The sequence below is a fragment of the Schistocerca serialis genome, chromosome 8 (genome assembly GCF_023864345.2).
Source record: "Schistocerca serialis cubense isolate TAMUIC-IGC-003099 chromosome 8, iqSchSeri2.2, whole genome shotgun sequence".
Lineage (NCBI taxonomy): Eukaryota > Metazoa > Arthropoda > Insecta > Orthoptera > Acrididae > Schistocerca > Schistocerca serialis.
Genome location: NC_064645.1, coordinates 300,842,004 through 300,851,348, shown reverse-complemented (window position 1 = coordinate 300,851,348; position 9,345 = coordinate 300,842,004).

Below are 9,345 nucleotides of genomic sequence, written 5' to 3'. Positions count from 1 at the left end.
CCACATATGGTCAAATACTTCTTGTCATAGGTAGGAAAAGTAGGTATTTTTGGAGTAAATCCAGACAACAGGTTCCCCTGCCTAAAGAGTATCTCCAGAACTTTAAAAAATACTGAAATAGTCACTCATAAGACACCTTAAACATCACATATACAAGATATCACAAAGAAAAACAAACCATGGGAAAGAGTAACATGAGGCATTTCACAGACTTAACAATCCTCCATCAAAACATACCATCAATAAAAAATAAAATACAACTATTTTTAAACTGCACAGTGGTTTGTATTACTGAGCACTGGTGTAGAGACACGGAAATCCAACATGTAGTATTATCATTGTATGAAAAGGCGAACTATTACTGTAGAACTACTTCAAGGGGTGGAGGATCATGCATTTATATTAGAAACGGAACACAGTTTAAATCAAGACATGACCTCAGTACCGTAAGTGAAGCAAAACACTTTGAAATATCAGCTATTGAATTAACAGGGCTTGATATCAGCAAGAAATTAATCATTTTGTGTGTGTATAGATCTCCCAGTGGCAGTGTGGACACTTTTTTCAATAAGCTAACAGAAGTTCTAGATTATGTCTCAAGTGTAAAGGTCAACATAATTCTGTGTGGGGACATTAACATCAACAGTAACATCATAAATCAATCCAGCAGCAGTTTCATAAACATCCTTCAAAGTTTAGGCCTGTCCCTATTGGTCAATAGTACAACAAGGGTTACCACAACGCCTTCGTCATTAATTGACCATGTGGACACAAATATGGACAGGGAAAAATTTGAGGTACCTGTACAAGATTTCAGACTGTCAGACCATCTCTGTCAAATAACAACAGTAAAGTTAGGCATCGAATCATTCCCTAATCTACGAGCCTACAAACGGCATCTATCGGAAATGAAAATAAAAGATTTTTCGAGATAACTGTCAAAAAGCTGAGATGAAGTGTATAAGGAAACCAACGTGAATATGAAATTCTCTAAATTCTCCACATTGTTTAAACTGAACTTTGAAAAGGCATTTCCAAAAGTATGCATATCTGTATCAGCATCTCACAAAAACAGATGGAGAACAGCAGGTAATAAGAAGGCCTCCCAAACACTTAAATACATCAGTTCCATGAAAAAGATTCGGAAATATCCAGAATTCTTAAATTCATATCATAGATACAAAAATATCTATAGGAAGGTGCTGATTGATACAAGAAAGTCGTTTAATGACATAATAGTATATATTGCAGAGAATAAAAGCAAAGCAGTCAGGGATGTTATAAAAAAGCAAACAGGGTGAGGCAAACAAACACAGAATAGCATACTGCTAAGGGAAGGGGATAAAGTAATAACTGATCCACAGCACTTAGCAAACTATGTAAACGAGCATTTTTCAAGTATTGGAGAGAAGTTACAGCAAAAATTCCCCCAAACAAATATAACACCTGTAAATAGTGTTGCACAAAATACAATGATGTTTCATCCAACCATAGAGAATGAAGTCAGTAAAACAATTTAAAAACTACAAAACCAAAACTCAGTAGGCTTAGATGAAGCACCAATGTGTGTACTGAAACAAAGCATAGGGATTATACAAGGCCCCTTAACAAGTATAATATGTGAATCCCTCACATCAGGCATATTTCCAGAGCAGTTGAAACAGGCAAGAATTGTACCTTTGTTTAAGAAAGGTAATGCAGAAGACATAGAAAATTACTGGCCCATTGCCCAGCTGTCAGCGTTCACAAAAATAATGGAAGCAATTATGAAAGACAGATTAATTAATTACCTGCATAAATACAATCATTTAAGCGAATCACAGTTTGGTTTCCAAAGTGGCAAAAATATGGAGTCAGCCATAGCAGAATTCACAAAAATTGTACTTGATGCTCTTGATAGAGATGAGTGAGTCACAGGCATATTTTTGGATCTTTCTAAGGCATTTGATACAGTCGACCACAAGATTCTATTAAATAAATTAGAAGCATTAGGAATAAGATGGGTAGTTAATTACTGGTTTCGATCATATCTAACAGATATCATACAAAGAGTACAGATAAGACACTTCAAAATGATTTAAACATTTAGTTTACACTTATCAAAACCAAAATACATTAATATAGAGGTTCCGTAAGGTAGCATATTAGTACCAATACTGTTAATGATATACATCAATGACCTTCCCAGTAGTGTTCCTCATGGTGAAAAAATCCTCTTCGCTGATGAGAGCAATATTATAGTCACTGAGAAAACAAGAAAACTCCTTTCTGAGAAAGCAAATGAAACTCTCATGGAAGTTTGTGATTGGTCAATACGTAATAAAGTGACATTGAACATAAAGAAAACTAATGCTATGAATTTCATTTTGAGAGGAATAATGAGAATGTTAAATTAAACATAGATGGTACCTCTATAGACTGTGTAACAAATCCAAAATTTCTAGCAATGAATATTGATTCTCAGTTGAAGTGGTGTGGACACACAAAGGTACTAGGAAACAGAATAACATAAGCATGTTATGCCCTTAGAATCCTATCATCAGTGTGTAACATGTGGTGTCTTTTAGTTACATATTGTTCATATTTACACTGAATTCTTAGCTATGGAATTCATTTTTGTTTAACAAATGCACAAAATATGAACACAATTTTCAAACTCCAGGAAACAGCCATAGGGATAATGACCAAAAACACTAGTCGAGCTCATTGTAAAGATCTGTTCAAAACACTGGGGATTTTAACTACTCCATGTGAATACATTTACCAGTCACTTGTACACATCAAAAATAACATTTGTAATTACTGCACAAACAGCTTTGTCCATGACCATGCAACAAGAGATAGACTCAACTCACAATTACCAAGAAAAAATAAACATAAAACTCAAAACAGCATATCCTACCAATGAATAAAACTGTACAATAAGTTACTAAAATAGGTTAAAGAAATTGCGAAAATAATGTTACTTAAAAAGGCATCTAAAAGGTACCTTTTCTACATTGAAGGATTACTTAGTTAAAACCGAGTAGGGGTTTGATAAGAAATGTTATACAAATAAATAATAATAGTAATGATTATAAAATATCCAACATTCCACATAACACCTCCAATTTATGTTTTTTCATTCTTTTTCTCCTTTCTAGAAATACTTACCCCCGAGCTATGCATAGCACAACACTAACACCTCTTCCTCTTTCTGAACTCAACATCTCACTCATTGTGGAGGGTTCTGACTTTTTTTCAGGATAGCAAATGGGAAGTTGTAGTACAGAAAATGGCCCTGAGATCACCAGTGTATTTGTGTGTGTGTGTGTGTGTGTGTGTGTGTGTGTGTGTGTGTGTGTGTTTGTGTCTAGTGAGTGAAGTGTTATTAAACAATGTGTGTGTAGGGCGTGTAGTGACTGATAGTTAGAAATGAGTGAACAATGTGGTATTACATCATTTAATAAGTTATTTGTAAAAGAAGTATTGTATACTGGGATAAATCTAATCATTGTCTCTAACTAAATGTCTGTAAATATATGTGTAAACGAATTAGCTTATTTTAAATTGATCTAAATTTGTAAATAATTTGACATGTCCTATATCCTTGTAAAAAGAGATCTACAGATGAGTAAAGCTACTACTACTACCACCATTATTTGAAGTACAATGTATCACGTATAGCATACAGAACAACAGATTTTCAATTCTATTAACCTTAACTGTTTTGTCAATTCTAAATTTACTACTAATGTCGAAATTGTAACAATCTGAACATTGAAAAAATAAAGTAAAATGTTAGCATTGGATAAACACACAGGATTCGTAAGAGGTATAATCTCCCTAGAGATTTGATCTCTCTCTCTCTCTGTGTATATATATATATATATATATATATATATATATATATATATATATATATATATATTACTCTCAGTATAGACATAAAACAGCCATTGAACGAAATGTCAGTTCATTACACTAATATATTCTGTAAATTTTTGCATTAGAAACGATTACCTAAAATATATAAATACAGTGACATAAACTAAACACATTTTACGTTAAACAGATAGTTAAAAGTTACATTTACAATGGCATTCATTGTTCTTAAGAACGGTGATTTCAAATGTGCCATTCAGTCCATGGTCAACAGTTTGAACACATGCTTTCTTTTAAAAAATAAAGGACACAGTTATTTATTTGGAAGACAAATTTCATGGTCTGTGATTTGGGTGGAAACCAAATCATTGTCAGTATATTGTTTATTTCATTTACGTGTGTACGTAATCACTTTGCAATGTAAAATAGAATGACAGCGTGCACCGCGCGTAGCTGGTAATACTGTTGTTACTCGCTTGCGTTCAGCATGAAACGACGTTTCGTTAAGAATAGTACTTATTTTGTGATGTGCAGGTGGTCACCAAAGTATTGTTAACGTTTAGTTTAACGAATATCTCCCATATGATATAATTTAGAGCAATATAGGGAGAGACACATGTCCGACAGCGAGTATTTTTCCTCTAAGCATCACACAGCCGCGTACAGGAAAACAGAGGTCAAATCTTCCTTCTAAGTATTAGATACTGAATACAGTAGTTGCTTTTTCAGCGTACAAGGTGTCTTTATTTTTGAAGAGTGAACAGCTGATTTCTGTATTCCAGCTCAGGTAAATCGGGGAGGATGCACAAATATGAAATAGTTTTCCCAAGCCGTCTGTGATACGCTAGCTTCTAGTATATGTCGTATTTCCATACATAACATTCGTAAGTGGACCTGCATCTAGGTCGTAACTTGTTTATTCTATCAGTGTGCGTAGACCTACCTTACTGCTTATAGCTCTGCAGCCTGGTCCGAGACGCCAGCTTGCTTGTTTTTGCATTGCAAATGGCTTTTGCGACCACCGTGTTCTAGCATTCTAGCAGACCTCGAGCTTTTTAAGTATAGATTTCAACGTGAATATTAACAAACGCAATATCACTGTAACTGTCTTCTCAAGAATTATCGAATGTAGTTATGGAAAACAAAGTGTTTCGTTTTAAGAAATGAACTTACTTCAACATCTCAGTTGATACTAGGGGTAAAACCATTAACCAAACCAACACATACATGCCCCTCGACGCCCTAACATTTGACGAAAACCCCGTTTCGATATGTATTACCAACTCGTGGTTGTGTACCCTAATTGATTCATATTGTTTCTGTAGGATTGAAAACTACTTTGCCTTTTTCTGGCACGTCAGCGATGCTCTCTGGCAAGCCATAATCGATAGCTGATGACGTCGTCTATGAAGAAGTTCTTGACGATGTTGATTAACCACTGGCTGTAACTGTCAATTTACATATTACGTGGCCACGACTTACCCATACTGTCATGTGTTCATGTGGATGTAATAACATGCTTTCAGTAGCCTTAAATGTTACACGTTAATGTCATCTCTGCAACAAGATGTTTACTGTGTGTTTCTAAATTACGTTCTCATGTTATAGAGAACTCCATGTTGGTATGTTTCATTTTAGGTGCTTGAAAATTATTGAAATTGGCCGATAGCGCACTTATTAAAAAATAAAAACAATACAGTCTACTACAGACGGTGCTTTCCATCAAAAAAATTATTGAGGCCAGGTTTCACATAGAAGAAAATTATTAATGACGTAATTATGTTTATTAAGAATGTTGTTGTGGTCTCAGTCCAGAGACTGGTTTGATGTAGCTTTCCATGCTACTCTATCCTGTACAAGATTCTTCATTTGCCAGTACGTACTGCAACCTACATCCTTCTGAATCTGCTTAGGGTATTCATCTCTTGGTCTACCTCTACGATTGTTGCTTCCCTTGCTGTCCTACAAATGAAAGTTGGGGATGCACTCTTGCCTCAGAACAAGTTGTACCAACCGATCCCTTCTTCTAGTCACGTTGTACCACAAATTTCTCTTCTCCCCAATTTTATTCAGTACCTCCTCATTTGTTATGTCATCTACCCATATAATCTCCAGCATTCTTCTATAGCACCACATTTCGAAAGTTTCAATTCTCTTCTTGTCTAAACTATTTATCCTCCAAGTTTCACTGCCATACATGGCTACACTTCATACAAATACTTTCAGAAACGACCTCCTGACACTTAAATTTATTCTCAATGTTAACAAATTTCTCTTCTTCAGAAAGGCTTTCCTTGCCATTGCCAGTCTACATCTTCTATCCTCTCTACTTCGACCATCATGAGTTATTTTGCTTTCCAAATAGAAAAACTCATTTACTACTTTAAGTGTCTCGTTGCCTAATCTAATTCCGTCAGCATCATCCAATTTAATTCGACAACATTCCATTATCCTCGTTTTGCTTTTGTTGATGTTCATCTTATATTCTCCTTTCAAGACACAGTCCATTCCATTAAATTGCTCTTCCCTGTCCTTTGCTGTCTCTGACAGAATTACAATGTCATCGGCAAACCTCAAAGTTTTTATTTACTTCTCTATGGAATTTAATTCCTACTCCGAAATATTGTTTCGTTTCCTATACTGCTTGCTCAACATACAGATTGAATAGCATTGGGGATAGGTTACAACCCTGTCTCACTCCCTTCCCAACCACTGCTTTCCTTACATGCCCCTCTTCTCTTGTAACCGCCATCTGGTTTCTGTACGAATCGTAAATAGCCATTCGCTCCCTGTATTTTACCCCTGCCACTTTTAAAATTTGAAAGAGAATATTCCAATCAACATTGTCAAAAGCTTTCTAGAGACGTAGGTTTGCCTTTCCTTAATCTATCTTCTTGGACAGAGGTCGCCAACAATGTTTTCTCGAGGATCCGCTCATCTAGCATGATTGGTACCTGGTCATATAACAGTGTCAAGTACCTAAAAAGCCAAATTAAGAGTCTTTTTATACGTTTTATAATTTTGGTACTTAGAAAAAACACTGACATATTCGTTATTGGAAAAATACTAAGCGGCCAAAACAAAAAATCTGTTATCATACGAAATACATTTAATATACTTTTCATTCTAATAGCTTCTTGCGACCCCTCTGACATAGCTCGCGGACCCCTGGGCGTCTGCGGACCACCTGTTGGGAACCACTGTTCTAGCATAATTCGTAGTGCCAGTATTGTCTCACGTGTTCCAACATTTCTACGGCATCCAGACTGATCTTCCCCGAGATTGGCTTCTACCAGTTTTTCCATTCGCCTGTAAAGGATTCGTGTTAGTATTTTGCAGCTGTCACTTATTAAACTGATAGTTCGGTAATTTTCACGTCTGTCAACACCTACTATATTTGTGATTGGAATTACTATATTCTTCTTGAAGTCTGAGGGTATTTCGCTTGTCTCAAACATCTTGCTCACTAGATTGTGGAATTTTGTCAGGGATGGCTCTCCCAAGGCTATGAGTAGTTTTAATGGAACTACTTCCAGGGCCTTCTTCGCGCGCAACCGCTACGGTCACAGGTTCGAATCCTGCCTTGGGCATGGATGTGTGTGATGTCCTTAGGTTAGTTAGGTTTAAGTAGTTTTAAGTTCTAGGGGACTGATGACCTCATGTGTTAAGTCCCATACTGCTCAGTGCCATTTGAACCTTGTTTCGACTTAGGTCTTTCAGAGCACTGTCAAACGCTTCACGCAGTATCGTATCTCCCATTTATCTTCATCTACATCCTCTTCCATTTCCATAATATTGTCCTCAAGTACATCTCCCTTGTATAGACCCTCTATATGCTTCTTCCACCTCTCTGCTTTCCCTTCTTTGCTTAGAACTGGGTTTCCATCAGAGCTTTTGATATTCATACAAGTGGTTCTCTTTTCTCCGAAGGCCTTTTTATTTTCCTGTATGCAGTATCTATCTTACCCCTAGTGATATATGCCTCTACATCACTACATCACTACATTTGTCCTCTAACAATCCCTGCTTAGCCATTTTGTAGTTCCTGTCGATCTCATTTGTGAGACGTTTGTATTCCGTTTTGCCTGCTTCATTTACTGCATTTATATATTTTCTCCATTCATCAATTATATTAATATTTCTTAAGTTAGCCAAGGATTTCTACTAGCACTCTTCTTCTTAGCTACTTGATATTCTGCTGCCTTCACTATTTCATGTCACAAAGTACCCATTCTTCTTCTACTGATTTTTCCCCCTGTTCTCGTCAACCTTTCGTTAATGCTCTCAATCAAACTCACTACAACCTCTCGTTCTTTCAGTTTGTCCTGGTCCCATCTCCTTCAGTTCCACCTTTTTGCAGTTTCTTCAGTTTTAATCTACAGTTCATAACCAACAGGCTGTGGTCATAGTCCACATCTGCCCCTGGAAATGTCTTGCAATTTAAAACCTGGTTCCTAAATCTCTGTCACAATATTACATAATCTATCTGAAACCTGTGAAAAATTCTAGTAGGCTGTTTCCTCTTTCATTCATATACCTATTCCATATTCACCTACTACACTCCTGGAAATGGAAAAAAGAACACATTGACACTGGTGTGTCAGACCCACCATACTTGCTCCGGACACTGCGAGAGGGCTGTACAAGCAATGATCACACGCACGGCACAGCGGACACACCAGGAACCGCGGTGTTGGCCGTCGAATGGCGCTAGCTGCGCAGCATTTGTGCACCGCCGCCGTCAGTGTCAGCCAGTTTGCCGTGGCATACGGAGCTCCATCGCAGTCTTTAACACTGGTAGCATGCCGCGACAGCGTGGACGTGAACCGTATGTGCAGTTGACGGACTTTGAGCGAGGGCGTATAGTGGGCATGCGGGAGGCCGGGTGGACGTACCGCCGAATTGCTCAACACGTGGGGCGTGAGGTCTCCACAGTACATCGATGTTGTCGCCAGTGGTCGGCGGAAGGTGCACGTGCCCGTCGACCTGGGACCGGACCGCAGCGACGCACGGATGCACGCCAAGACCGTAGGATCCTACGCAGTGCCGTAGGGGACCGCACCGCCACTTCCCAGCAAATTAGGGACACTGTTGCTCCTGGGGTATCGGCGAGGACCATTCGCAACCGTCTCCATGAAGCTGGGCTACGGTCCCGCACACCGTTAGGCCGTCTTCCGCTCACGCCCCAACATCGTGCAGCCCGCCTCCAGTGGTGTCGCGACAGGCGTGAATGGAGGGACGAATAGAGACGTGTCGTCTTCAGCGATGAGAGTCGCTTCTGCCTTGGTGCGAATGATGGTCGTATGCGTGTTTGGCGCCGTGCAGGTGAGCGCCACAATCAGGACTGCATACGTCCGAGGCACACAGAGCCAACACCCGGCATCATGGTGTGGGGAGCGATCTCCTACACTGGCCGTACACCACTGGTGATCGTCGAGGGGACACTGAATAGTGCATGGTACATCCAAACCGTCATCGAAC